The 7,607-nt window shown below is 33.8% G+C and overlaps 1 protein-coding gene across 1 annotated transcript in view; it reads right to left on the bottom strand.

The window, feature by feature from the left end:
• Window positions 1-7,607, bottom strand: part of LOC118749303 (putative alpha-L-fucosidase) — a gene marked incomplete at its 3' end in the record, with an annotated part of 21,122 nt that overhangs the window by 12,803 nt on the left and 712 nt on the right.

Raw genomic sequence — 7,607 nt, 5'->3', positions numbered from 1 at the left:
TTATTCTCCATTTATATTCAACAATTCTCCATTTATGATAAATGATTTATATTAATATAATAATAACACTAAAGCCTTCCCGTAGAGACCAACCTTTGGTTTGCAATTTTTATATCCCGGTGAAATGCAGTTGAAATTAGAATTAATAAAAAAGTAATCCCTCTTATGTTATTTTTGTAAACATTTCTTTATTTCGACGAATAACATCGGAATCTTCATCGCTGGAAATTGGTAAATAGTCGAGAAATCAAATATAAATTGCGTTCCCTAACTAGCAAGAAGTTGCAAGAATTCACAGGAATTTACCAGAAAGCGTTCCCGTACTCGGTTCTCTGGCAAAGTAGGAGAAAATTGGGAGAGTAAAATCGCTCCTCTCTTTGTTAGCAGTTGCAAGATTTTTCCCGAAGAATTTTTGCTGGTAAAATCTGGTATTGTTTTCAACTTATGCTTTTTTATTTATTTTTGATAATTTTCATTTTAAAAATATATTTCATACTACATATAACAGAAAGATAGATAAGAGCTTCAAAGATTGCAAAAATTAAAAAAAAAATCTAACTTAAAAAAAAAAAAATCCAACTTTTTAATCAGAATTTTTAGAAATTTTTCGGGTGTGCAGTTTTGTACCCCATTCAATTTTGATCTAATAAAGTGCAAGTTTCGGGTCGCTAAAAATTACCGTTGATTTTTTAGCATATTTTGTGGATGGTGATGCGTCTTTGCTTCCATATAATTACGGTGACCATATTTGTCGGAGCTGAATACGGGACAGAAAATAATTTTTTGCACAAAAACTTACAGATCTTAAAGCCTGCTTGAATGATCCTAGATTTTTTTTAATACAAAGTAAGTATCTTCGACCATTTTCTTTAAAGAGATGCAAATGAGCAGCACTGTTTTATACTAAATTTTAATGAGGCATAAAACTGCAACCCAAATTTTTTTTCTAAAGATTCTAATGAGTTTGAAATTTTGGTAAAACAATGCAGAATTAATTTTTACAGTTTTTTGCACAAAGTTAGAAATTTGGGATTAGAATAACTCAGTGAGAGGGGAGACCAGTATGTTTGCATGTACATATGTATTTATATAAAAAAAAGTAAGTTTGCCTGGGCCACACTGGAGAAGTGAAACTTACGTTACATACATATCTATTTTGTCTCATAACCAATATACATACATGCATACATCTGCTTTTGTTTAAGGTTATAGTTTTTGTCTTTTTTCTATCCCTAACCCTACCCCTGCTCGTTCTAATTACATTTATGTTATTCTGTTTTCCTTTATCTTCATTTTTATCTTAATCGATAACAAAATCGATAGTAACATCCAATAAAATATCGATAAAAAAATCGATGAAAAATTTGATAAAAACTTCGCTAGCAAAATTGATATTATTGGTAGCAAAATCTATTAGTAACTCGACAAAAATATCCATAACAAAATCGATTAATTGATAAATATCGATAACAAAATCGATAAATGTCAATAACAAAATCGATAAATATCGATAACAAAATCGATAAAGGTCGATAGCTATCGATAAACAAAATCGATAAATATCGATAACAAAAACGACAAAAATATCAATAACAAAATCGATAAATATCGATGAAAACGATAAATGTCGATAACAAAATCTAAAAACATCGATAGCAAATTCGACAAATATCGATTTTAAAATTGATAAATATCGATAACAAAATCGATAAAAATATCCATAACAAAATCGATAATTATCGATAACAAAATCGATGAATATAGATAAAAAAAAACGATAAATATTGATAACAAAATCGATAACTATCGATAACAAATTCGATAAAAATATCGGTAACAAAATCGATAAAAATATAGATAACAAAATCGATTAAAATATCCATAATAAAATCGATAAAAATATAGATAACAATATCAATAAATATCGATAAACAAATCTATAAATATTGATGACAAAATCGATAAATACGATAACAAAATCGATAAATACGATAACAAAATCGATAAATATCGATAACAAAATTGATAAATATCGATAACAAAATCGATAACGAAATCGATAAAAAATATCGATAACAAAATATTTAAACATATCTATAACAAAATCGATAAAAATATCGATTATTATATCGACAAGTTCCGAACATATCGATAGCAAAATTGATAACAATATCTATAAAAATTTCGACAAAAAATCCATAAAAATATCGATAACAAAACTGATAAAAATATCGATAACAAAACCGATAAAAATATCGATTTTTTTTATCGATAAGTCCCGAGAATCCCGAAAATGAGAAAAATATGACATTCGAAACATCCCTAATGTATAGCATGTACTTACAGTGGCCGCCGTAGCGGAGTGATTACATGTGCGTACTTCCACTCCATAGGACCATGGTTAGATCACTGGTCTGACCATAACCCAAAATAGCAGTCGTCCTTCGGAACGCAATAGCAAATCTTAGAGTATATTTCTGCCTTGAAAACCCTTCTTTTAAAACAGAGAACAGCTTCGGCAGGGCATTTTTGTAGTGTGTGTGCAATTGATGTCACTGTGTGCGTGCGAACAAGTCGTGCGGTTGAATGAAGCTTTCGCTGTCTTCCCAAGCAGAGCGTGTACGTATGTATTAGGGATGCCAAAATATCAGGAAAATTGGGATCCCGGGATTTCGGGATATTTTTTAGGTAATCCCGGGATTCAAATTGAGTCATAAATTTTATGAATATGAGTAAAAATTCAATATCTGAATGCATTTAAACATACCATTAAATAAAACTATTTAAAGCTTACGATAAACTGATTGTAAAACTCATATATCGCTAGCTTAGAGTGAAAAGTTGGTAACTTCACTTTTAATGAAAAATCATATTTTAATATAGGAGGCTAGATAAATTAAAATTGCATCGTTTCGAAAAGGGTAAAGGTCCTTGTTTTATGTTTTCTCGTTTATATTCAATGAAAGGAAAATTTCCTAAGGCCAAAAAAAGCTCCGAAAATTCGATAAGGCCAAAAATGTTCGAAATCTTTTAATAAATATCGAATCCCTCCGATTCATATGGAGCTTTGCTTTGCTTTAAACAGGCAAAATGTTGTATTCAAAGTTTTTGCGAAATATTTGAAAAAAAATGGCTATACGAAGTTTTTTCCTCTCCTGTACAATTTTTAAATTGGGACTTAGCAACTTTGCACTCTACGCTAGCGATATTTATTAAATCAGGCAAATTTTAAAGTAAAACATTTTTAATTGTATTTAAAAAACCATGTTATTGAGGAACGTACACATCACAAATAATAATGTAAATACCAGGTATTTTGAAAGTGACAATTAATAAAAAAAACATAAAACAAAAATATACAAAAACAATTTCTCTAAACATGTTTATTCTACTCTATAAATGAATGGCGAATGGAGAATTTTTTGCCATTTTTTTTCGCAATTTACTAGAATTTTTGAGGGTGTACGAGCCAAACGGATCTCAGAATTGGATTCAGCAGGTCGAAATACACGTTGGTAGTTGGCTCTGGTTAAAAACACACACCCCTTTTTTTGCCGGTGTTGTTATTTTTGCACTTAAAATGTTTTCGTAAGAGCAGCAAAACATTCAAAGCGGAATCTTCTAAGCTTGACCTGCAGTTTTTACATACAAAATCTATTGATGAAAAACATATTTCGGCATCAACACTTTTAGGCTGAACTGTCAAAAGGTAGACATAATCCATTTGAAGATAATGACCCCTATCTTCTCCATTACAAAATATTTGAACTTCTTTTACCAGCACGTCTGTCAAATTATAAGTTTTTCGATTTGAGGAAGTTTTGAGTAGATTGATCTAAAAAATTATCTAACTTTTCCTTAAATGAAGCTATGAGTAAATTCATTGAAATCTTCTTCAAAAAGGCTCAGACTGCAATTTAAAAGTACAGTTTCAAGCTTTTTGTTAATTGCAGTGAAAACGGCATTTTACAAAAATCATACTTCAAAATTCATAAACAAATTCTTCCTATCAATTCGATATTTCAAAATTTTCGGGATCCCGGGATTAATGCAAGCAAATATCGGAATTTCCGGGACGTCAAAAACACCGGGATCCCGGGATGGGCATCCCTAGTATGTATGTATACGCGAATACGCCGCCCTGCAGACGCTGCCCAGCTGTGTTTTAAAACCATTTTACGTTCGGAGTAGAGATGGGCACGGGCCTAAATTTTCAGGCCCGACCCGGCACGAGTGCAAAATCAACTTTCAAAAACACGCACAAGCCCGCACGTTAAGAATTTTAGTGGGGCCCGGGCCGGCCCGGCCTGGCACGACGGGACACGCCCCAGCCCGGAAATAAAGAGCCAACTTTTATTGTAGATTTTTATAATATATTTTCTGGGAAGTAGAAAAAGTGGAAGGTATTTTATGTACAGATATGTATGTAAACAAAACTACTAAGTATCATATATTTTCTACCGGTTTCCAAATATTTCTTTTTTTGCTTTTCTCTTATCAAAAGAGTTTTAAATATGTACTATTTTTTTTCTTTGTATAAAAACAAAAGCTCATCTAAATTTTTAGTATTAGCAACGGGCTTTTTCGTGCCTTTTCGTGGTTTTATGAAATTTTACTGAACGCCCAGGGCCGCACGAGTTCGTGCTGACAGCAAATATTCCGGCCCGTACCCGCGGGCTTGCCCTTACGTCGGGCCCCTGCCAAAAGCCCGGCCCGTGCCCATCTCTAGTTCGGAGTCAGCCTTAAAAATGTAGGGGTCTCCATTTGTGTCACAACAACAGAACTCATGGCTCAAGTTTCAGGAGAAGCTTGGCCAAACACTTGAAGAAATTTTTTAGCACCAAATATATATTTGTTTCCTAATTTTAAGGGAGATGGCAATCTTCTGGCTTCACATTTTTAGTACAAAAACCTCAACCCTGATACAAAAATAGCATTAGTAGTACTGAATGATAATGACAGATTGCACTCACATAAACGTTTTTTTTTTGCATTCACATTCTATATGTGAATGGGTCTCAACCATTCTATAACACAATACATATTTTGTGTTTACAATTTGTAACCAATCTCAAGAGTGATTGTTAAATTTTTAAAATCAAACAATCACATTTTTGAAGCGAGTAAAATGTGAATGCATACTAAATTGATTCAATCATTATACAGCTCTGGTGTCTACACACTTACAAGTTTTAAAAAAACAGAGCTCGTAAAGCCATCAAAGTAGGTACTATCTCGCCCTGAGGAATTATATATATTTTTTTTGGGCACTCCATAAAGTCCTCACATGTTTGGCTCGCTCCTGAATTTGCATGTAACGTATTTGTAAAATAGTTAATTTGTGTTGATGGCATCATTTTTATTTTTATCGCTCCGAGTTTTAAAGTTATGCAAAAAATATTCATCACTCACATTTTTAAAACACAAAACCACAAAGCTTTTTACGCCAAACTTTAAATTCAGAAACTGACAAAAGAGAAAAGACCGAATCTAGAAAGATCGATGATAAACAAGCAAGCAAGAAGCACAAAAAGTGTTCCACCGTCTCATCCTCTTCTAGGCAGGATGGGCAAATGCAGTTGTCATTTGCCACGTGAAGTGACCAGTCAGCAGTCGTACAAGTCTGCAGTCCGTCTTCTCAGTGAGAGCAAAAAACTAGATAGACCTTCTGATATTAAAGGCAACATGAGTTTTTCCCACCTGCATCCCCTCAATGGCTCTCAGTCATTGCTGAGCGAAGTTCTCACTTAGTTTATGATGGTGGCTTAAATGGGCGAGTGCTATAACTGGTTGCGGATCGATGAATGCCTGTTCTAAGCTAACTGTGGCCAAATGGTCAGATATCTCATTGCCAGGCACTTCCGAGTGACCTGGCACTCAGAGTAAAGCGAGCTGGTTCTGTTTGCCAACATAATTTAATCGAGACTTGCATTGTCGAACTAGTTTGGAAGTACTTAGATAGAGGGCTGGCCAACGTCTTAAGTGCAGCTTGGCTGTTACTGCAGACACGTAAACTCCTTCACCTACACTTTTTCCCACCATGTAGTCTATGACTTTGAGGATTACAAATACTTCACCTGGAAGACCGAAGCATTTTCCGTAAGAGAAAAGTGAAGTTTATCCCCATTAACTTCGAGTTCGGGCTAAGTGCTGGAATTAAACCGCCATTCCCCCTCAGGGTACTCAGAATTATAGACACAAGTGCTAAAATATCTGCTGCCAGCAATGTCCGCCTCGCCTCAGTCAGTGTCATACTTTTCTTTTTAGTCTGCAGGTGGCTTTTCAAGTTCTGAACACATTGAAAACGACGAGCTACGGGCCACAGCTTCCAATTTGTTATCTTGATTATCTAATTGCTTTGTCGATGGCGGCATGATTTCTTTGAACGCGACAGCGACATCATGAATTTGTATGAGTTTGACATAAAATAAGAGGAAGAACCTTATCTTTCACTGGAAAAATAGAAATAAATCTAATCTGGCCACAACCACAGTCGTCGCGTAGCCCTATCGTCGTCAAAATAATTATCTACATAAGAGTACGTGTTAAAATAATTTGATAGCTGTGGTTCGTAGCCCGTCGTTTTCATTGTGTTCGGGCTGTATGGATTCCCCACGTATGAAGATACAAAGTGACGGTAAGTGCAGCAGTGCGTCAAGAGCACTATACACCATTCAAAAAAATAAAAGTTAAATAAAGAGGGATAGCAGCCATTTTGGCTCATTACTATCGAAACCAGATACATTTTCGTAGGCCCCCACTTACAACTCGTGGACCCCCATATTTTTTAGCGCCAACGTAGACTCCCGTAGAATCTCCCGTGGACCCCTGGGGGTCCACCTGAACCACTTTGGGAATCACTGTTATAAACAATAAATTTTTTTTTTGTATTTTTTAAGTTGAAAACAAATTAAATTAATTATTAATTATCTTAAAAATCCAAATTGTCTATATATTAAAGGAAAAGGTATTTTAAATATATTTAAAATATATCACCATAAAATACAGAAAATTTTCTTCAGATAATATGCTCATTAAAATACATTCATGCAAGTTTTATGTACAGTATGTAATAAATAAATAAACTTTTTAAAGTTTCATAAATTGCAATTTATTTCCATAAAATTAACAAAGAACTCAAACACTTTTAACCGACTTCAAAAAAGGGGTAGGAATATTTTTCTATTTTCATGTCAAGGGTCGTCCCGTAGTTTGCTTTAGATGGGATCATTGGATCATGAAAAAATTAACGGTACTCCTAAATTTGTATATGAGACCACACGCCTACAAAATTTAAAAAAAGGTCAGACCCTGGGACTAGCTTATACTTTTCTAAAGCTTTTCGTTGCGCTGAATCTGAATCCAAAATCAGTTTTTCTCGATTGCCTTAGATCCTCGAGATATTTGGGCCTAAACATACGAAAAACCCGATTTTTTGTCATATTCTTCATGTATTTTCATCAAGAATAGTTTTTTTTTGTTTTTACAAAAATGAATAAATCATTTGAAAGCAAATACTTCCCCTTGATAATGCTGTTTAACTCAACGAGATATCTTGCTTTGAAGTTTATGAGTTTTGCGATATTACTTCTTTGCACGAATGCTTG

This window comes from Rhagoletis pomonella, unplaced genomic scaffold, assembly GCF_013731165.1.
Source record: "Rhagoletis pomonella isolate Grant_MI unplaced genomic scaffold, Rhpom_1.0 Rhpom_scaffold_00014, whole genome shotgun sequence".
In the NCBI taxonomy this organism is placed as follows: Eukaryota; Metazoa; Arthropoda; class Insecta; order Diptera; family Tephritidae; genus Rhagoletis; species Rhagoletis pomonella.
The sequence above is the reverse complement of the archived record's forward strand: the minus strand, read 5'-3'. Positions and strand labels throughout refer to the sequence as shown.